The following is a 23,630-nucleotide window of genomic DNA, read 5'->3' on the forward strand; positions in this document are numbered from 1 at the left end:
GTCTCGCTGGCATCATCTCAACTTTGGATCTTTTTGCGTAAAAACGTCGAGAGCGAACTGTTAAAAATCAGTAGGAGCATCTCTGCTAGCACAAACTAGCCAGAGCTGTCGTCTCACACTGCCGCACTGTCCCCCGAATCAGGCTTCGTCCGTTCGCCGAGACACCATTGTAAGGTCTCTGGTAGGGCCGGTCAGTTCTAAACATACTCTCTAGCCGCAACAAGTCAAATCTGAGCAGATTAAACTAATGAGGACGAGCAATGGACACTTGTCCAGTGGTAGGTGGCGCGAGAATGAAGAAAAACTATTCGTGGGATTCTTGCGGCATGATCTTCCGCTGGCTCTCGATTCGTTACGATGGACGATGATCAACGTAGATAGAGGATATATCACATCGTCGTTGTGTCTGTGGGGTTGCTGCCGTCGCCGTCCATTTGGTTGATTCATTCGTTCCATTGTTTGAACCGGACTGTTCATCAAACACTGAAGATTAGCGTCGGAGAAAAGGCAGATTAGAACGACGCAGCGAAGAAGCAAAGTAGAGCTGCGTCACTATGCCAGCCGCCGTCACCACCGATACAACCAATATACATTGATGCTGGCTGGTTGGTTGGCGTCAGTTGCTTCTGCTGTTTTGGCGTTGTCGTCATCACAGACATATATAGCCGGTTTGAAACGATGCTCGGGGGTAATAGAAGAAAAGGCCAGGGGAGATCGGACGCTCAGGCAGATCGATGGATGCCCGATTCCCCGCTGACGCTTACCAGCGCGCCGATTCGGCTTAACGGGCTCGTTCTTGGCTTTCATTGCTGCTTCCTTGCTATATATACATATATATATATACGCGTCATCGCTGCCATGCCATTGTCGTCAGCAACGGCTATAGGAGATGTTCGAGTGGATCGTATTTTGAAGAGTTAAGTATATAAATTCGAATGTCTATGTCAATAATTGTCGTAGAACGAGACGCATGTTACTTCGTTTCCATTATATATAGTAATTATATATTTGAAAGAAAAGAGTCATCAACCCGTCCCCGTAATTAATCTATTATTTCCAAAGCCTCATGATCTCTCGCTGTTACTTAAACGAAGGCTGTTCTTCATATTCACCGAGTCGAACGGAGATCGAATAGCGCAAAGAAAAAATGGTTATACGTTCTTTTCTGTTAGAGTCGAAATTCAGTGTAGGTAAACGTACGAAAGCGTCCACAAACGAAGCGGTGCTGGTAGAAACACAAGGGACTCGTCGACGACAAAACGCCCTACAGCTCATTTATCGGACATTCAGTATTTTGAGCGAATTTCGAGAAAATAACAGAGGGAGGTCACGTGCTGTTACGTTGACGTAAATGGAAACAAATCTATGGCAGAGTTTACGTACGCCGATCATAACAATGACTATTAACACGAATAAATGGACAGGCGTTTCCAGGTGGAGCCGACGGTAGCCAACCCTGTCGCTCGTTCGACTGAATCACCGCGGAGATAATTATTACTTTTATCTAATGTAATATGTCGTAGTAGATTTTCTATTGGAGTGCGTATGTTATACATATATTTGAAAAACTACCTATATATGCGGCATGCAGGATTGCTTATTTGTAAAATATGCCAAAACCAACGAAAAGCATCACAGTATATATATTTTCACAATGTGTAGAAACGTTCGTTTGTAAACGGTGCTTATCATCCGTTTATTTACTTTTTGTCATGTAGTAACCAGTAAATATATGTACATAATAACTCAGGACACAGCTTACAGGACGACATCAAGTCAAGATGTAGAAATAATCATATGCAAATACATGTAGGTGATGAGCTCCGCCGAGTTATTTTCAAAAGCATTTATATTTTTGCAATTTCGATGGCTGTCACATTGTGTCATTCAAATCTACTGATTTCTGCCAGCTCAAGGCGACCGAGAAAACCGTTTTTCAGCCCAGTGAGATAGCTGCTGTTACCGTTAAAAACCGCTCAAAGGCCGCGGACATCATTGCTACGTTAACGGATTTGCTCGTTATTTCGGCCCATCTTGTCCTTCTTCCCTCTTCGATTTTCTGCTAGCCACGCGCCATCATCTTTGCCGTCGTTCTAATATGCCCAGCAACAAGAGACGGCCATCTATGGAGTCCATCTCTTTATCATCATCGCCGGTCAATAATTATCACATACTCACACAAAACACATAGACACACACTGAAGTAACACATGCAATGTTGTAATACATTTGACCATACGGCAGGTACTGATACTCCACTTGTGCGTACCTCTGGGCAAGTGTAAAAGGGGTCAGAAGCCCAACTTCTAGATTGATGAGTCCAATAGCCCTAGCTCAGTAGTATAAAGCAAAATAGCAGGATAGAACAAATCAAACTTTTGTTAATTTTTCTGACATCTGTTTCCGTAGATGGATAGCGCATCAAACGTGAGTCCTCGTTTACCGACGAGCTACAGTAGAAGAGTGGCCGACTGCAATTAAAGTAAGAACGAAACAATCGTAGCACAGTCTTCTCGTTCCTGTCGGATATGATGGAACAATGATGGTCGTTGTATCACTGAGACTGAACGAACGATATAACGCAAATGCTGCTGCTACTGCTCTCATTGCCCCAAACAAGTCCTTTCTTGTTATCGTTGTTGTTGTTACATATTAATGATTATCAACCCGCTTGTTTGTTGCCGGAAAGGTGCAACGCAGGCCAAATAACTTTGTGTACTCTATACGGGTCATTGTATTGGTACGTTGGCGTCATTGCACGTATGACCGGACGGCAGCTCAACGTCGACAGTAACCACAACGATGCACGTAAATGTCTATTTTCCGGTAGCAACAGAAAGCGATATAACGACGGCTTGGCGGGTTCTATTCGCAGGTGCAGACGGCCACAAAACAATGATCCGCAATGAATTAGCTACCATATTACTGTTTCAAGTCAAATGTCTGTCCTAGAGCGTGATACATATGAGCCACTCAGTGCGACGTGGCAGTGTCAGAGATAAGCAGTAATGAAGTGCTGCGGTCAGTTTTGGTCCTGAGGATAATGATATTATTATGGGCACCTTGTTTTCCCTTTCATTTGCTTATGTACTTCAAGGATGTATGTCGTGGAAAAAATGGTAGTTTTTCGATATCACAAAATTTTGCCCCTACTTCATCTTCTAAAACTATTTATAGTGAGTGGCAAAAAGCGTCGTCTTCACTACCTGTTTGATATCACATTTTTCTCCAACGTTAAAAAGTCAGGATGTTTTTTCATTACATGGTCCGGACTATAGATCCAACAATGTAGGCTTGTCTAACAACGATCGATTTTTTAGTGGGTCTTCAAAGCCGTTTCCATATAGATCCCACACAGTCCTTTCTCTATTTATTGCCTTATAGGATTTTCAACACAAATCTCTATATTGTGTACATTAATTTATATTTAAACAACGCAATACCGGGCTGTACGTTAATCAATGATGTAACGTACTCAATTCTACATCGGGAACAGAGTAATGCATCGTATGCACGCACACGGCCTGTTGTATTGGGTACATAATCCGCGCGGCTCCTCTCAGTGTGAAGATTCTGTCCATCCTCAAGCGTAGCAGTCCAACTAGTTCTCGGCGCGTATGTGATCCACCTTTCAAGCAACTGTTCCGTTTGTTCTTTCAATTCAAACCCTATCGAACCGTCATGATCTGCGTTGCTGTTCCATTTTTCTCTGCGATTGTCGATCTCTAGTTAAAGAAACCTAACACAAAAACAGCGCGCCGCCCTAATTTGAAGGCAACAGAAACGCGTTCGGATGAAGTTTGCCGCCATGTTATTCAGCGGCTCATTGTCGATGTGCCCCCGCCAGAGCGCCGACTAGGAGCTATGAGTTGAGCACTGAAGATCCGGCTCCCCGATGCTGCCTTTCTTGATGCCTTGCTCCCTATGCGGGGAAGGGTTTCACATTTTCAGAAGTATCAGCAGCACGTACGTACGTACACCTCGGATAGCCAATGTTGAGGTCGAAGCCTGGCTTATAGGCCAGCCTGATCAGCCATGGCGGGCCGCTTCAAAGTGCGACGCCAAAGGCAGCAACGACTGACGATGGCTTCATCAGTAGTTACTATGATGCTCCTTCGTTTTCATTCGTGATGGAGTCGGTCTGCTGTCTCGCTTTTTTTTTTTCTTTGTTTCTCTTCCTTTACGCCGTCCAGTCTACAGTCAGTTACTGATCAGTTGATCGAATTGTTTGTTCGCCGTCTAAATTGAACTTGAAGCCATTTTATACAGGATGGGTATGTGCTTTAGAAAATGATATGAGTATCGCTGAAGGATGACACGACAGATCGATTCAGCCGAAACTGCATCGAACGAAAGTACGATTCAAACCTTTTCCGTCTGTCTTCTTCTTTGCGTCACCTTCGCATCCCTGGCAAGCAGAAACGGTCTTCCCTGTTGTTTGATACAACGATACTATGCTCATAGTATTTATGCAACATCATAAAAACGACTTCCAACAACTCGGAACGCCTATATACGGGATCGGTAGCGACATGTAGGTGTTTGAGGTCAGTAGACAAGCATGTACCACAAAGAACAGTTGGTTAAGTCGAGATCCGGTCTTTTCTGCTCCTGAATACTTTAAGCGAGCCCAGGAGATGCATTGCTATCGGCACTCATGTTTGTGACTTTTGTAGCAGTGGTGCAACCCTCGCTATTTCCACAAACTCCCTGCTTTACACACGCATACGTGTGTATATATATATAAGTTTTAGCCGATCAATCTTTCGGCAGCCAGAGGTACCGCTTCGGCAGTACAAATCGCAGTAGTCGTCATGGCGTCGACTGGAGAAACTGGAGGATCAAGGAACCAAATGAAGCAAATGACGAATGCTAATCGAAACGATGCTGACTTGGGCCAAAATAGAAGCGAGGCCGACCGCAGCGTTGGAGAACTTCATTCCAAAAGTACAAAAACAAAAAAATAATCGAATACAGATGCGTCTACACGAAGTGAGAGGGAAGGAAACAGACAGAGAGATAAAACTGGCCAGAGGAATGGTCACGAGCCATTTGGCTGTAACGAAACCGTGGCGGCCGCGGCCGGGGCCGCGGCCGCGACCGCTCGGCTCAGTGTGATGTTCTATTGAGCAGCATTAGCACTGAACGGCAAAGCGCGTACGTTTGCTGCCGCTGGTGGCCTTACGTTGGATTTACCTTTGACGGTCGATCGTTTCGCCGTCATTTAAAGGTCCATATCTTCATTCAACGGGCGCGGGATAGAGAGAAAAAAAAAAAGATTATAGCGGACAAACGAGTATCTCACACCCAGCTGATGAGTGAACCTCAAGACGGCTGATGGCGAACACGTTTAACGAATGATCGGACCCAGACGGTTCAACAACCAGGGCAAACTGTTGTTGTTTCTTTTATAATTCTGCCTTTCTTATTGTCGCTCGCCGCAACGTAAAGATGACATTTTAACGATAGTTTTATGTATTGGAGTTATTACCATTAGGCTGGATTGGACGCAATATGTGTGCGTCCTATAAATGTAAGTTAGTGTATAATGTGCCTACTGCCACACGGCTCTGCGAACATCGAACAAGATAAATACCGTTGTGAAATGTACATACAGACAAAAACAAGCCGAAAACAATTTTGGCTTTTTCCTTACAGGGAAATGTCGCTGCAAAGAGCAAAACGTAATCTTTAAGACGTAGTTTTGCGTACGCGGACATCCAAACACAGTAGTGGATTTATATTTACATTCATAGATACTGTACGACGGCGCACGTGTCGATGACGTGACCAAGAACCTGTATTGGCAGGCGATGAGGTCAAAGAGGTCGATCCGATCGGCGTCATGTGATGCGCTAAAATCAACGAAATGAAGAAACGCACTCATCTAGTCGCTCGTCTTGGCCGACGCTTCGTTGAACGATTACTTCAAACTGATTAACGAAAAAAATTGTACCCAAAAAATAGCTTCTCAGTTATTTGAACGCTCATACACGCACCCGAGTGGGTAGGCGCGCGAAAATTTAAAAAGTACGATACCCATATGATAGCAAAAGTCCCTTTCACCCACGAGCACGCTGGTTTGCGTTAAACAAGCATCTTGACGAAGACGCTTTTTAGGCGCGATGGGTAGGAGGCGCTGAAGAATACGAAGACTATGAGAAAAAGCAGTAAGAAAATTATCATAACGACTCAATCGTCATTGCCAGAGCGAAAATCTAAAATAAGGATAGCAGGCTGATGACATTTTATTGATGGGTTGAACGGATGATTACTAGTACTGTAATAGAAGCATATTCACTTCATGAGTAAAAATCCCCCTCTACGGCGGGGGACCTGGTGGAGTATTTTGGTGCCCACTTACGAGCGTGCGGCGTTTGTTTTACAGCATTGGAAGATGGGACTGCTGCCTGCGGTGTGTGTCGCTTAACTGTTATTTTTTTTTTTTTTACAAATATATTCAAAGATGCTGAAGTTACAGTAGCGAAAACACAGCAGCCCATTGCAAAGTTTATTTCCGTAGAATTCTGTAGTTACCGCTCAACATTTCGGCACATATATCAATATGACTATGGATTAGATCTCCGTACATGAGTGTTCGAGTTAGCGTGTAGTAATGGCATGAGTGTTTGATTCAAAGCAATTTTCACTCTTTTAGGATTCCATGAAGTGTCCTAAAAGAGATAAGGTCAATTCTTAAAATATCGGCCCTGTTAATGCACTTGCACACCGTTTTTTAACGCCAAAAATCCTCCATTGAAAATGTCGCCAAACGAGGAGATACATGGTAACTCACCTGAAAGCAAAGGACCAACCTAATTCAATAGTTTATTAGATAATTTCTAATCGTAGCATAAAAGGTTCATCTGCCTGAAATCGATGGTGATGCCCATATAACGCACTACACTGGTAACTTCCAACAATTCTTATTGTTTCTTGTGTATATCGTATGATATGGTGAAACGTTTAACAATGGTTTAACCTCGTCCATAGGTTTGCTCTAAATGTTCTTAGATGCATCTTGCGACTGTTTCTATTACAGTTCTGTCACAACTATGAAAAAAACGACGATTTTCTCTACTAATTATCTTCAAACGATGTACTCTTCGATACCTAACGGGGACCAATGCTCTATCGTCTCTTTGTGTCAGTGATATATTATTATAGTTTCTCACTGCTTATTCCCAACGAAGGCTAAACCGGTACAACGTAATCCTGAACGTCATTCTGATGGTAAAGCGTGCGACATCCCGCTGACTTCGCGCAGTAGCAACTATCTCCCGCAGTGAACCACCAAACATCTCGTTTCAGAGCGGACAATGTGCTCATTTATAAGTCTATCTATGGCCTATCTTGCTGGGTGGGCCTAATTTGACACAAGAGACCAACTGAGAAATGACATGATAATTACTAGATGTTTTTTCACGGAGTCAGTCACAATCGGACTTAACATTGTTAAGGGAGGAGGGGTATAACATTGGAAAAACTAACATTCTGCCATAGCAGTACTTCATACGAAATATGAAAATTATACCTAAAAAACTGATTAATAATAAATGGCCAACCATATTAGCTTTAAAAGTACTAGTGCAATATGTCAGCATTTTAATTCGTTATTGAGTGCTCTTTCCAGCTGGAAGACCATCGTATCTTAATTTGTAACGAAAGTGACAGCCCGAGGAGAGATATTTGCGTCGCGCCAAAATTTGACCCCTGTTTAGCGCTGTTTAGCGTAAATATTTCGATTTGTACGTAGGTTGTTATATGTGTTTTTCCGCGCGACCTCTCTGTCACTGACGTTGACGCTGCAACTCCTTTCTTGCCAACTGCAAAAAGTGCCCAGATGACGTCGCTGTCAATCGGCGCTAATTCTGGTTATTTTTGGATTTTGTTGTTTTTTTGTATATCAAAATTATGCTTGTCCTTGTGAGTACCGCTGGCTTTCTCATAGGCGTCGGTTGCCAGTGGACCTGAGATCTGTTGCTTTAGGCATTGAAACTTTAATCCTGACCAATGCGCTATCAAAGTAAGATTAGCAACCGCGACCTCGATAACAACAATATCTCTAACCGATATCAGATACTGATCGACCCTTGCGTTTTCCTCTCTGGCACTTTCGCATTCACAGATTCGATGTCTTTATTCCATTTAGCAGATCACGAGGCCCGTCTTTGTCCTGATGCCCTTTACGGTGGTTGAAAACGTCGTCCTGTAACGATTAGTGCGTCGGATCAAGAAGCTTAATTTTTATCAGTTGGCAGACACAAAAGGAAAACTCGATCTTCAAATCGAAAAAATTCGATTTTATTGATAAAGCAAACAGCGGAAATAACAACGGGAATAAGAACACAGGCGAGAACGGTCGGAACAACATGTCAGGATATTTATTCATTGTTCACAATGGCTGCGCTATCGGTAGCAACAGACGGTCGTGTAATCAGACGTGCTAGAAGACGGCACTGACGCACCTGAATCAACCAAAGCGTTCGGACGTTCTGCTATCGTTCGACGCGCGTTTGATCATATATATATAAGGGTGTATGTGATGCACGATTAATATACATATGCATAAAGAGGTACAAATATGTCCGAGGTAAACACCTTGCTCATAGGTAAACACTCAAGATTTTTTTATAATCACGACGGAATCGAATGAACGCAGTTAATGCAGAGCTCTTACATCCCCTATGATAGAACTGTCAGCAGTTTATCGTATGGGGTCATGCAGATCCAGTTTCATTCGGTAAAACAGTTTGAAGTAGTCAGCAGCCTAAGTCGATGGTGAATGGCCTGCAGGCTTCGCTGAGACGGTCAAATATCACTCGTTTCTCTTCCCTCTTTTTTATCTGGCACCTCTCTCTCTCTCTCTCTCTCTCTCTCCCTCTCTCTCTCTCCCTCTCTCTCTGTGTCCCTGTGTGGATGTACTGATTCCAAGAAATTGAACACCTTTTTTTTGACCTGCTCCCGGTTAGACAGGTCACCACCGCTTAAGCCAAAGCGATCAGGTGAATCTCTGCAGAAGAGCGAATCCAAGCTGGCCACAATTTTCGATCTCTGCTGTTCTTGTTCCCTTCTGCTTCAGCTTTCCATCTGTAACAGCTAAAAGTGAATCATCGTCGTCGTAGTCGTCAAGAAACCCTGAAGCGAAAATTGGCGCGAGAGTAGGAGTCGATGATCGGGCGGCTCAAAGTCGAAATCGACGGTATTGATGCTGCCCTCTGTTGAGCTGTGTGTGAGATGGCTAACCAGCGAAAACTTTTCGCGCCGCCAAAGGACAAAGACGCGTGGAACCTTATCATATATTCGTTGCTGGCACTCGATCTAGTATGTTGCATGCCTAGTTAGTAGTGTGACCGAACGACTAACGTTCACTGGCACTCGATCGGCTCGACCTGTATCGGCATTCGTTTGAAAAACAATGAAGAACGATGCCAGCAGTAGATTGGAAGAGTGGCGTGATCCGCCCCAGAAAAATCATACGGACACAGAGCGAATGGCTAGTCAACGATTGCGACATTACTTTGAGCAAATGACTAACTAAAGATATATCTATATCAAGGTTAGCAACCCTGTTTATCATCTGGTCCGCACCTTGTCCTGCTGCAACATCCTATGACCTGGATATCCCTGGCTCGTGGCCCAGGAAGTCTATAAGCGGCTTACTCGAACGATTGCAAGACGTGTGCTATAGAGGTGTGCGTTTAAGTAAGGCTCAAACGATGTGATTATCGGTAATAGTTGGTTCAATCGGCTTCAGGTAGCCGACTTATTCGGGGTAATCAAATTTAGAATATTCAGCGCTCGACTCCTGTTGGAAGATCGCTTGTTCTGCTTCGAGACAGAGGCACTATACGTCCTACGCCAATTTGCCTCAATGGTCGACTTCTTGCTGCCCATGCGCAAACGCATGGTCATAGATAGAGACCGGCTCGCTTTTGTCGCGTACACTAAATAACAAAATACTAATGGAATAAAACTCATACATGTTCACCACGTATTTACAGTTAGTAATGGAAAAAAAACGCCGCTGTCATCGTTATGCCCCTCTCTTAGACTCCTTATGATGTAACGGCTTCAGTATGAATATAATAAACTACCGATACAAAAGCCTGTGTCAGTCCTGCTCTGTTCGAAAGCTATTTCCATCACTTGATGGTGCATTAGTCAGCGCCCCCTTACGACAAAAGTGTGCACTCGACAGCTGTGTCCCACTAGGCCAGTGCGGTAGCTCATGATAACCGAAACGCAATAACCGCAATGAGCAGCGATCCAGGTTGGAAAACGGCACTCTCGACGTTCTGCACAGCCTTTTAGCTGAACAGGATCCTATTGGCATACTGCTAGCCATACTTTGACAAATAAAGTGGGACCCCTCAGCTTAGGACCGGTGGCCGCGCTGGTGGATGATGATGACTCGCTGTCGTGCGCTCGAGCAGCTGTTCGACGCTTTCCTCTCACGTAATTATAGCTTAGACATCGTCGTCATTGGCGAAGCTGAAACGGCGGCACTAGTCGCCGACAGCAGCGACTACATCTAGCACAGGCCGCGTCTGCTGCCTGTTTTCGAGCGGCAAAGGGCATGGCCTAGTGCGGAGGCATACGGTTGTAGTCGGCAGCATCCCACAGCAAAAAGAACAAAAAACGCTTTTCGCTGGCTAGACGACAATAGCACAGGCTATAGCCCACGCTCGATCGGTCGAACGCAACTAGCCATTGACGCTGATTCGTAACGCTATAGGGCACTACCGTATCGACGCTATTCATACTACTTTGGACTATTTCTAGTTGGTTAAACATTGATAAGGGACGCACTGGTGATTCAGCAGGGATAGGATCGGTCTATGGTATCGAGTATTGGCGAAGACTGAGCGCTAGTTTGGTATCATTGGCCATGAGTCTAGAAAATTTTGGTCGATGCACGTAACATATAACGCTGGTGGTACGACTATTGGCAGCTTTGCTTAGGCCGTACGTGTAATTGTGCTAGATTCAGGCCTGTTGTTGTCAGGTAGGCGGTCATCGTGTGCAGTGTCAAGATCTACCAGCAGTACAACAAATCGGCCACACCGCTAGCCGATGGCGTCGAGGAACACAAATTGAAAACCGAGAAGCAGGGGCACAAAGGAACACGGAATAATGGGCGAGGGGAGAAGAAGAACATGGCGAGAGGTAGCTTTTATTATGGGAGTAATAGGCCAATGGGTTAACTCCCACCAGGGACGGTTATGAAAGACAGTGGTGGGTTGGCAACTACTCGACTCTTGGCAGCTCTCTACTCGCTTTTACATCTTTAACTGCTTTTGGTGCTTTGGAGTCATTTAAGCCTAGTACACGAAAGCTTCAGGTAATAGAGTTGATGTAGCACACAGATGCAAACGTCCGAAGAGATAACTTACGCCGTGGGTGTCCTATGGATTTAGCGTGTACATGCCGCCCGAAACGAGAGTTGCGTCACGAAGGAAATGATCATATGGACATGTGCAGAACTATGTTAAAATATTTTCTTCGTTCGGTGCTCAGAAGTATGCTTTTTTTATACGCATTAATAACCAGATTAATTTTTTTTTGTAATTTTAGGATATCGTGCTAAATTTGTTTGTGATGGCTTTTTTTTTTTTTTTTAAAAAGAACCGTTTTTTTCTTTGTCAAAAAGTCATCGAAATCTATACAACCTCCTGCTAACAGGCTTTATTAAATGTTAGACACCCACGCACGTTAGGAACGAACACGAGACTCGTATTAGTGTCGGCAGTAGCTTGGAAGAGTTTATAAATCGAGGCCTACATTGGGTTGATTTTCTTCTTAATGAATTCGTCGGAAGACATCGATTTAACCAGAGTCTAATTTCCATGTTACCTCCATCTCGCTAGCCGTCCTGTTGGCGGTTTCGTATGGCGGTACCAAATGAGTTCCGTCGAAGCCTTGTTTTTGCGGGGTGAGCCCATCGTGAAGTAAAAGGTCTGTCTAATGGACTGCAACCTGGAAAACCTCAAAGGCGAAGTTGCCGATGAAGTCGCCCGGCTTCATTTGAAGCAAACATATATAGCTCACCTGATTGATATATCCGTACATTTCAGTGAGCTACCATTCTATGCACTACATAACGCAGAACCGTGATAGGGTAAATTCAGAGAGCGCCTCTATAAAACGAATCAATTAACGACAATTCGCCGTATTTCATAGGCGAGTATATAGCGATAGCTTGTTCCAAAACGATCTCGCCTTTCGGGTATTTGTCCGTAACCCAACGAGCTTGCGGCACGAATGTGATATTTAAATTAAAATGTATTTAATTTTCGTGAATTTTATTCATGACTCATCAAATGCAATTAAAACAACTGTTTTTAGATAGTGTATCTGATCGCCGAGATTCGGGTTTACATTTGGGAAAAAGTTTCATAATACACAATGCTAATTTGGTTCAAGTTTCCAAATTTCCGCCGTACTATTATGAGTTTATAAGACTAGAGCAGTGGGGAAATAGTGTCACTGAGCATTTGCGGCATTCGGCTAATCGTGTATGGCGCATTCTGACTAGAACGCGCCGGTTCGTCGTGGGTTTCCTGTGTCCTATTTCTAGAGCTGTTCCCTGGCTAACAATCTCACCTCCTTCTATCTGTCGATCTGTCTCAGACAAATCTAGAGCGATCTCTCTACCGCGCATTTCGCCCGAGGGTAATCTATTTCTTGTCTGCGTACGGTATACGAGAGCGATTGCAGCTTCACCTCGATATACAGCACGGCTGTATGCCCGTATAGGACGATACCCATTATGATTGCCCTCTCGATTGCTCAGCTTTTGCGCGGTAATTCGGCTTAGCTTGTTATAACAATGGTGTTGAGATTTTTTTCATTCTGGTGTCATTTTCGACGGCACGGAGAGAAACACGTGCAGCGGGCTACGAGTGCTCCGGTCGGAGTTCCATCTGACTATTCTGCAGTCGGCCAAATGAGCTTGATCCTCTGAGCGATCCTCAAGAGTCTGGTGTTAGTCACTTCGGGTGGGGACAGAAGCCCTTCGGTAGATAAATGGCCGCGTTTGACAGGTAACCTTCTCGTAACGGAGATATGAACCGGTACGAGAGATCGACGGCGATGGGGGAAAAGAGCCAAAGGATAAGGTTGTTACCCCCAGGTTGAAGATGATGTCGACGAAAAGGCCGACCCGAAACGCTCCCGGAGAATGTTAGGACACTATTCATGCTGATAGCAAGTAGAATGACTGTGCGGGTCACCGACAGCGCTACGCTATGCTTCCGTATGCGCACAAGTTGCATGCAATACACAAGGTACAACACAAAGCCTGGCGGGTTTTTTTCAAAACGGTAGAAAAGTCCCCAGCGGCTAGCTGTCGTATCTGGGCCGCGGATATTATATTGTAAATCAGCGCTGTTGATTTTTGCTTCCTGTAGAATAAGCGTTAAATAACATCGTCTGAGGCACCATTAGCTAAAAGGTCTTACTATTGCAATTATATATAATATGTTTAAAGAATTTGTTCGTAATATTAACTGTATAACGCAGCACTGACAGTGAAAAGGAGCGATGGGTTTCTGCTCTGCGTAGAGCTTAATCCGTCGAGCTAGAAAATGCTGTTTCTGTTTTTGGCGACAGGTCAGCTTGCGAGGCCGGCAAGGAGATCCTTCTGTTAGGGTGCCTTATTCTATTTGAAAAAATACAATGTTACTGTTTCTAAGGTTAGCCGAACCCCAGCGTTTTTTCTCATGTGCTTAGTCTAGATTTTGTGAATTGTCGTTCATCATTTATGTCAAGTTAATGTTCTTACCGTTCGTGGCTGTTAAGGTATTTGCGAGTTGTTCAAGACGAACCGTTGCTGGTCGGTCCTGAAGCCACTGCTATACAAACTCCCCAGCTTAACGTCGTGGCGAGCAGTCCATGGATCACCCAAATGTCAGCAGTAGGACACTAGAGCTTTAGGTCGCACTGATATTACGTCGGTGTCTCTTACGCATGGAACAACTGCCGTTTCACCTACTCAGTACGCACATCAATTAACTCAAAATAATTGTCGAAGATTTAATTTCTGACGAAAACGTTGTTCCATGCCTGGGCCAAAGCCGCTGCCCACATTCGCGCCATCAGTCGGCAGCTCATGACTCGGTCCGGGAGGCGACCAAACAATCCCGTTGTGTGCGGCTACACTTCAATTCAACCTGGCGCTCGACGATGGCGCCAGCTAACAAGAAACTATTTACCGATGGAAGAGATCGGCCTTTTTCCTACTGCTGTTAAAGAACCACTATGAAATAATGCTTACGATGAAGTGATACGAAGTGCGAAAGCTAGCTTAGATCCTCATTTGGAGCAACATTGACAGCTATGAAGCCGGCATAACAGTCCAGCTAACAAAAGTACCCATTTAATTTAGATACGATACATCTAAATTAAATGGATACTTTTGTTCTCGACGAGGGGGCCTATTGCTAAAAACACGGTACGCACGTAAAATACAAGACAGACTGGCAAACATTACTTCAACGTAATTCGAGTACGACACGAGGCAAATCGCTAGGTGCTATTCTGTCCCTTAATAACGATAGATGTTACAAACGAAAATCCCACTTGAGGGCTATTCCAAGTGCTATATTGTCTATTCATTGACGTTCTACTGTTATACTTTTAACGATGGTTTATAGAGAAAGTATGTCATCTCCAAAAAAAAGCATGTTTTCCCTTATGTAGTAAAACAAACTATTCGGTGTTCTAATCGGGACGACTTTGTCACGTAAACCTTTCGAAGGTAGGACATTTCTGTCGTATAACTGTTGGTCAATCCACAAGCATCAAAATGGTCCGCTTTCCTCAAAGCAGCTTGCATGAGTCAATGAATAGCTTAGTATCTGTCAACCTGCAAAAATCCACAATTAAAAACTATGCTAATTACTAATTTATGGGCAGATTGTGGTGTTCCATTAACTATCCTGACTAGGTTTTTTTTCCATATCTTTTCATTCACGGCCGTGTCATCAATCTATGATTGGCGTCTTTGATGGAGATCGTTGCCTCCCAATGTGACCCGCTCGCAGTAAGCTTCAATACCGGGGAACAGAGTTGAGTCACAACAGTTGTTAGTTAATTATCTTCCACACGGCTGGATGGTCCTTCCGGAGAATCAATTCGGCCTATGCGACTTGAAGATCAAGGCATGTTATGCTTATCCAAGATGGGCGCGGGCCAGCCGGCTGGTGATCAGGCCAATACCAGGCTTTTAGCAACACAATTCCTCGTCCCTTTCTTGCCGATTGCATGGAGACGACGAGCATTTAAGTCACTCATTTATAACTTAGTCCTCTGATCACTTCGCCATAAAGAATCGAGAAAAGTGATCAAGCCAGAACTATGCTTTACTATAATTTAAGCCAAATTATTTTCATTATATTTTTTTTTATAGTCAATTAGATTCGGCCTCCATACACTTGTCCTAAATTGCAGGTGCATTCACATTATTGTTTACGTGGCGAATCTTCCGAGGCGCACACACGTATACATAGTTATTGTTTAAAATAATAAGAAGCTGCTGCTGTTGCGCTGATTTTGGCGTTATTATCTAGTTGTTGTTGTTCTTAATCCTGCTGTGGGGGATGCTGATAGAAGCGCTGACAGCGAACTCCCGCTGCGCCCCGCGGGAGTTGGGAATGGCTTGAGTTTGCAATCAGGCCACAAACAAGATACTGTTTGGCCGCCGCTGACGGAACTGCTGCGTTAAAGGTGACTCGGCCAAAAGAAGAATCAATGAAAGGCCGAGAAAAGCCAACGGAAGAGCTGCAGAGAACAAGATCGAGTTTCTTCGAGAAAAATAGGGAGCGCAGTAGTCAGAAAACAGCGGCTGAATCTAAAGGCAGAACAACGGCGGGCGATGAGTGCGCGCCGTATCGTAGCATCATTCATTGCTTCATTTGCTTATTGAAGAGTCATTTAGTGGCTTGCCTGACAAACTTAACAAAGATCACTTCGACACAACTGAATAACAGACTCGATCCCACCACCGAAGCAGCGCACAATTCGTATACACTTCGTGATACACGCGACCCATTACACACTTATGTATATTTACTGGGAAAAAAAATACGCAAGTGATATAACTCCAATTCTACAAGAAGATGAGATATATTTCCCTCGAATAAACAAGACCTGTTTGTTCACGGCAGTGTCCAATTTTAATAGTTGTAAATATTACAAACAGAATAAAACATTAGGCAATTTTAATAGCGCAGCAATCTTGTTGTTATCACGGCCATCCTCGTCATGACGCTCTAGCCATCCTACGTACATACAAACCAAATACATCTATGAAATGATTCATGCCTGCCATACAGTCGACGTTTCTTTGCCTGTCTAAAGGACCTAGCCTTGTACGATTTGCTTAACCCAGCTCTCATACAAGCACTAATAGTCAATCTGTGTGACCGTATAGACTTTTTTCTTATTTAATTAACAGTAATAATCCATTCCCCCGCATGCATCGTCTCGTTTATAGTCACGGCCGAACCAGAACGCCGGTATATATATATATATATATCCATTCGGGTGCCAGCAGTGAGGTACAGCTGGTGGCAAGCGGCTTGTCGTGTTGGCTATTGTTATTAAAAACTTGCGCAGTACAAACTAACCCCCTGGTCGGTCCGGAGTGGTCCATCACGACGATGGGGAATGGAACTGAAATATGGGGAGTGGCTTCTCTATGCTCTCGCCTCTCTGCCCATCCCTCCACTAGTGCCTGTAATGGGCCTTAACAATGCGCGCATTCATAGTAACGCCTGGTGGCCAGTAACAGTGGTCCAACTGTCCTTCGGTCCCAGCTCTAGTCAGGGACAAATAAGCATTCCATACCCTCCTCCCTACACTCCATAGGTTTAGGTCTGGCCATTAAAAAATCTCTCTCCCTCTCGATCTGTGGCTTTTCTCGAAGATCACTCCTTGAGGACCTAGTCACTCGTCTGTCAGTCGCTAAGTGCTGCACCGCTGCAGGATCCGGCGTTGCAAGCGGACGTGCGTGCGGAGTATTACGCTGGCTTCTACTGCGCGCTGGTCGTCACAGGACAACGTCAGTTACGTGTTATTCAATACGATGTTTACGGCTGAACTAAGAATGGAGGATTGCCTTAAGAAAATATGTGTTCCGTGAAACGCTAGGACATAGCTTAACTGAATTTCCAAGTTCGTATCCAAAGCACTTATGTTCAGTTCAATGCTATGGCGTCATTCATGGAATCCTTTTTTAACATTCAAATCAGTGACAATAACCAACCGGCCAATAAATAGCAGAAAAAAAATGTTCATACTGTCACACTGGGAAACCTGTCGTTGTCCTTATTTTTGCCTATTGATGGCCTACTACATGATATCTGTTGTTAGCATAACTGAATCCATGGCTTCTATTCGCTGAATCAATTCAACAGATATTACATCATCTTAAACGTGTCATAGTATCGTGATATTGTGCAGGGCGTTATGGTGGCCATTAGCTATTCATGAACTTGTTAGACTTGTGAACGAGAAAGCTTGCTTGATTTTCTTGGACGTTTGAGGACGAATCGTGTCCGTCGTATTGACAAACGTTCTCTGCGCCCTTGACCATTGGCCTCTGGACACCGACCGTATGTATCACCCGTTTTTCGTTTTTTCGCGTCCTCAATTTTGACCTGATGTTGCGTGACAGCTAAGGGCAGTGTTTTCGTCGAATTACGGTTCGCGCGGACAGACCAGTCTAAAAGCGAGTGGATGGCCTCATCGCTTCTCAATGGATTTATTTACCTGCACAGGCTCCGTCCGTTCTACGGGCGACCTGATACAAATGGAGGCAATGTGACAATGTTTAAATCAATGCGCACGTGTGAGTCTGAAAAGCTGTCTCAATCCCGCTATGTCCTACGTTCGTGCTAGTAACTCTCTTGCCTACAGAGTGCCGTAGTTGAAGTGGCAATCGAACAGAACCCAGCCAAAGGCGTAAAAGGATACGGTTTACCTATACCTTCACGACGGCAAAGAGACCTTAGCATCTACCGATAACAACCACACTGTTTGTAGATAACTCACCACCCAATATATTCGCCAAATCCAGGTATATATATATTTGTTAAACCTGCAGTCATAGCTGATTGCTTGTACTTGCCCGCCTTTTCTTCCTGTCGACACACAAGATTCATACAGAATCGAATATCTGGACCCGTGCAACCACTCCCTATGGATACGAATCATCTAAATCAAATGTTAACCAATTGAGACCTGGACACCGTGACGATAGGCCTAATGCAATTAAGTCTCGTTTGAGTTGATCCGGTATCATAGAAGGTACACCTCTATTGTTGATGCTATTATCGGTATGTTCTAAGTGCATCAAGTAGACGCATTTCGAATCATGCGCATGGATGCATGTAAAATGTAGGTTTGATTTGGGTAAAGCCGTTGGCCTAACAACTATCACTACGTGCAATTGCATGCAGTAATCGCAGACAGCACAGATACAAAAGAAGAGGAATACATATTAGCAAAGGAGTTCGACAGTGAGTATATGAAGAACTTGACCCATAAATGAAGACATGGGAGAGAATCTCATCTGGTTTTCAACGAAAGACATAAAGCGATCCCGAACGAGTTAATTGAACTAAATTCTAGCTTACTTTTTTTTTGTGAACGTTGTTTTCGGAGAATTTCTAAATATTTCGACTATTCGTTAGTTGTACCTGTACCTTGCCGCCTATACAGAAAGTTCACAGTTAGAAAAGTTTTAGGGCAACAGCTGTTATGCATATCGGTCAGCAAAAGTCCCTCCTCTTTTCTACGTAATCTATTGTAGCTCGGAGGAACCTATAGGGAGAATTTTTTTCATGTTTAATTGTCTCGCTAATTTTTTTTTCAGTATATTCTCCCACTTCCTTTACTGTCAGCTAGATTCATTTATTTATTTGACTTTACATTGTAAACTTAACTACCGATGCTTTCAGTGCTGGCTTGCACACCCGATTCGAATGGGAGCTGTTTGACAAATTGCTTCGTATTGAGCTGATAATAGCCTGGGATATTGAATCCGGGAATTAGTACCATCGTGACAACGATCGTCTCCCCACGACTTATCCCCAACAATAAAAACCAAGCAAGCTGAAATCATAGAAATCCCAACTTTTTTTTGTCGGATACGGTAGGCTTATGGTAGGCCACTAACCCTGTTTCTGCGATAGCTTAGCGAATAACGTACTTGTGTGCTAATCTTAGGGACGCGTTGTGGTGTAGGTTCGAATCCGGGCGTCGACACACACGGTACATTTCGTTCGTGATGGATGGGAGCCAGCCACTCGTCTGATACAATGCCTAACGGCGATACCGGACGAAAAATTCGAAATAAAGCGACTACGAACCGTGTGTGTTGGTCCAGCACAATTGAAGGTCTACCATATGACAAACAGAGATCCTATATTTGTTGTGGTATGTGATAGCCGTTTTGCGTACGATTTATTGAAGATTGGCCATTATGTTGCAAATTGTCAGTAAAGATCACTTATAGTAAGAAACCTACGATGTCTAATCTGGTGTATATATATATATATATCTAGAAATAATATGTATGAGCTTGTAGCATGTAATACATTTTAGTAGGCGTTCGATTTTTTTCCCATATAATCCGATTAAACAGAATTTTTCGCCAGGCTTCAATTGTATGCTATATTATGCTATAGAGAGAGATCTGCCGAGCCGCTTGGATTAGCAGCGGCCAGTAAAATTATACGAAAACAAGAAGAACTATGCAATGGCCTCATCAATTACAGTTTCGTATTGTATCATTGGCAGTCACCGCTGTATAGAATGCTTCGGAGAGGTGTCATTTAGTTATAGACAAATAAGTTAAATTGAATCGTCTAAATAAGTTCCTATTGTCGAACTAGCAATTTAGGTCTACGCTGATCCAGGTCTCTAAGCGCTTTGTCGGATGAAAGGTAATCAGCCTGACCACCGTGAATGGATCACCATCTCAATAATACGGTACATCAATTATCTCATCGTTCTGGATACAAGACTATAGGACTACCAAAATTAAATCATAACTTTGAGAAAGTGAACCTACAGTCGCGAAAAAATATTCGGACTTCGAATGAGGAGCGGAAGTTAAGGGTTCTGCTTCGTGATCGGCTTTCCATACCCGCCAGCTTCGGAACCAGGACACTCAGTCAAATGTTCCACTTCAGTGTCCTTACGATCGCATATTAATGTATTATATATAGAAACGTCATGTTAAATGCGCTTATATTATGACTAAGCAAGTAGCGCCCGCTTGTCAAGCTTTCTCACTAGATCACATTTGGCAACTTTTCTTTTGTGTCGTATCCTTGTCTTTCCGCCCGTTGAAATGCTCCGTCTCGCATGCGCTCCAAAATATAATCGCCAGTTAACGGACAACGACCCTCAGCAGCATTTGATACTAACCTGACACACGAGCCCTTGCATGTTCCTACCGAGAGCTATTTGAAGCGTGTTCCCCTTGCCTCCATTTCGCGCAGGCGGACTTCAATGGTCGAATGGCTGTTTCCTCACCTTCTCACAACCCAAATGAAGTCGTGCTCAAGCCTCCAGCCTTCTACTGCTGCTGCTGCTGCTGCTGCTACAGTCTCCATGACCGCTTCCACCGCCTCGTGTCTGGCGGCGATTTAATGCGCGAACGACTTGCTCTCTCAAGAGCGGGACGCAAGGCGAAACCCCAGGGGGCTAGGGGGTTCAGCCGGCTCGGATACTCGAGCTGTTGGGGCTATCTCGGAGCCATTTAGTATGGTAGTGGTAATGGCATACAATTCGAGGTGAAAACAAGCACTGCCATCTCAATACGACGATAGCTACGAGATCGAGTGTACGAAATAGGAAATAAAAGGTGTGTCGAAATGTGCAGACTTAAGTGGTGCGTGATGGTTTCGTGACGATGTTTAGGAATGAACTGATAGGGCTGAGAAGTAAACCCGGTGATGTCCTATATTTGCTAACCGCCCCAACTAATATGGAGGGCGCGACCAACCACAATTCGCGCTGTGTGACGGTGTTTGCCTCGAGGATACTGGTGATGCCCATGTTCAGTGTTCAACCAGCTGATCATTCCTGAGGCCGGGATGATGTTTGCAACAGAAGCAGCCAATTGAAAGAGCAGCATATTACTGCAGTAATGTGTCTTATAAAACTATTTCTGCCATACGACTGTGTGCCATGTACAAATTTAGTTAGTGTATAGCAAACACTAGGGTGTACCCTACTTCATGGGGCATAGTAAACTTTCACATGTGAGTAGGATTACATAAAATTAGCAGATAGTTTTCACACAAAAAATACGATATCTGTACATTTGAGCGTATAAAGTTGTGGTAACGTGTTCGCTTACTAATTCTGAAACAGTTCAGACTCAAATCTGAGCACGGAGACGTTTCTTTCCACCAATGAAAATCTGAGCGACAAGCCGAGGAAAATCTATGACTACAATAATCCGTTCTTGTGCCAGGTCCTGCCAGAGTGCTGGTGTAGAGGTATTTGTCCTTAGCAATCTTTAAAACGATGTTTTTTTATATTACACACGTTCATCGTATAGATGCATATTTTCGTGTGGCCTGACCCACTGCTTTTTTAATAACCATCTTGCCAGGTTACCTTCTAATTTGCTTGCGGAACACGGGTAGGTACTACCGAGTGCGTCTGCGCTAAACCGTTGTTGGACATAAACGTTCCTTACTTAATAAATAAATACTTTAAAAGGTAGATGCCAGCGTGCGCCTGATGTGTGTAATAGCACACGATGATTGCTAGCTAAAAAGGACAGCTAATGAATAAGGACTGGTGAAGCAGGGTTCGACTCCTCACGCTCGTTCGATATATTGTTCGAGGACTCCTAGGAAATGTTATTGTGAATGTACGGAGGATGCTGGCAAACCAAAATGTGTCTCTAGCAGGTTAAGGCCCCTTAGGCAAATTGAATCGGTTTACTTGAATCAAAGGATTAATTAGATACACATTCATTTACAACTTGACAATGAGTCTAAAATAAATACTCTGCGTTAATTGAAACCGAGAGACACAGCTCAGTATTACGTCACGAACAATTAAATCAACTACAACTTAAAAAACGCATTTGAGTGGTGGACATGGTTTAGAGTAGCTATCCGATTTGACCGGTTCCTAATTCACATTTGACATACTTGACAACTCGGAAGCTTCGGCCTATTTGCTCGTTTTTGTCACGCATCAGCAATGACACCAGCGCCAAATGCTTCGAAATTAGCAAACGATGAACACAATACAGCCCTTCATTATTGTGCTCTTCATTGCTTCACTGGTAATTTTCCTAGCCTTACTTAGTTGGGTCGCTTTACACTCACCTTTTAGGTTTATCCTTTCGCTCGAAACGGGTTATAGCCGAACTGAGGTTCGCGCTTCTTCGAGCTGCTGCTGCGACTAATTCTGCTACAGTTGTTTGGCGCTGAACTTGTCGCGCTGTTGTCTCTGAACGCTGAGCTCTCCTGGCCGGCGGTACGCGGCCCCTTTGCGTCTTCCAGGCTCATGCCAGGACGCCAGACCCCTGTCACATCACCAACACCACCCCCACAACGGCAATTTCCGCTTAGCCTGATTACTGCCTGACTGATAGGCCACTCACCGCACCCAGCGCGAACTCAGCCCTGAACCCGATCACTCACTGTGTCATGTAATTCTTTCCTTACAATCACTTGCCACTCACTACCGCAGTTTGTTTGAGTAACGTACGCTACACCGTAGTAATCCAGTTCACATTAATGGAAAAAAAAAATGACGAAGATGGCGAGCGGTGTCGGGCGACAAGTTAGCAACTTGTTCATTGAATTCAAGTTGAGCCGTTGGCTGTAGGCTACTCTCTAGATAACTTCTTCGCCTGCCGCACAGCTTCTAGTTGCTAACTGGCCAGGCTCAATCTATTACTAAAAACCTTTGTTTTTCTATAGATATGTACATATACGTACCCTAGACTTGGGCTCTTCACAGATTCGTTCCCTAATAAACTCGCTTAGCGCCGCCACTTAGGTTCCTGGCACACCGCCGTGCAAGAGTTGATCCAAGCTTATTCTGTACCGCGTTGCCTTATTCGTCAGTTCGACAATGATAATTACCTCACGTACATGAATAGCCTGCGTGACCCCCCCGGTGTCCAGGAGAGCTCCAAACGGGTACAAACGGCCTTACCTTACGGTAGCCAACTGTATTTTTTTCCCACTCTCTTTCCGTGCACTTCGCCTCGTTTTCGTTTGCAGCTTCGAAGCAAAAACTCAGAGCAACACTGAAAATATGAAGTATGACCTCCACCTGTTAAAATGCAAGACCTCGAAAGGAAGTTACTGAGCTCCTATTGTCTTTGTGCCGTTCTCCTTTTTGCTGACGTTCCTTTTTGCCAATTTACCACTTTGGCGATTTCGACTTGCCGCACAGTTCATATTGTTCCTACACTCACGTCAGTTTTTCTTAAGTAGCGCACCATGGCTTACTTTTTTTCTGCTTTGAACTAATACAAACTCAACTACACTTGCCTTATATTCGGCAAACTGTTGGTCGAAACTATACCACGCGGCATTTCGCGCACTCACGCTTCAGTTGAAGTCCACCATTCGGCAGCG

General features: G+C 44.1%; 1 non-coding gene across 1 annotated transcript in view; it reads right to left on the minus strand.

Annotated features, from left to right (window-relative positions):
* Positions 1-23,170, minus strand: part of LOC111260212 (uncharacterized) — a 92,027-nt gene extending 68,857 nt beyond the window's left edge. The window contains exon 1 of the transcript XR_015310944.1: positions 22,365-23,170. This is a non-coding gene — a transcript (uncharacterized LOC111260212). The remainder of the gene's footprint in view (positions 1-22,364) is intronic.
* Positions 23,171-23,630: the final 460 nt, after the last annotated feature.

The sequence above is a fragment of the Varroa jacobsoni genome, unplaced genomic scaffold, assembly GCF_002532875.2.
Source record: "Varroa jacobsoni isolate VJ856 unplaced genomic scaffold, vjacob_1.0 scaffold_411, whole genome shotgun sequence".
Taxonomy (NCBI): domain Eukaryota; kingdom Metazoa; phylum Arthropoda; class Arachnida; order Mesostigmata; family Varroidae; genus Varroa; species Varroa jacobsoni.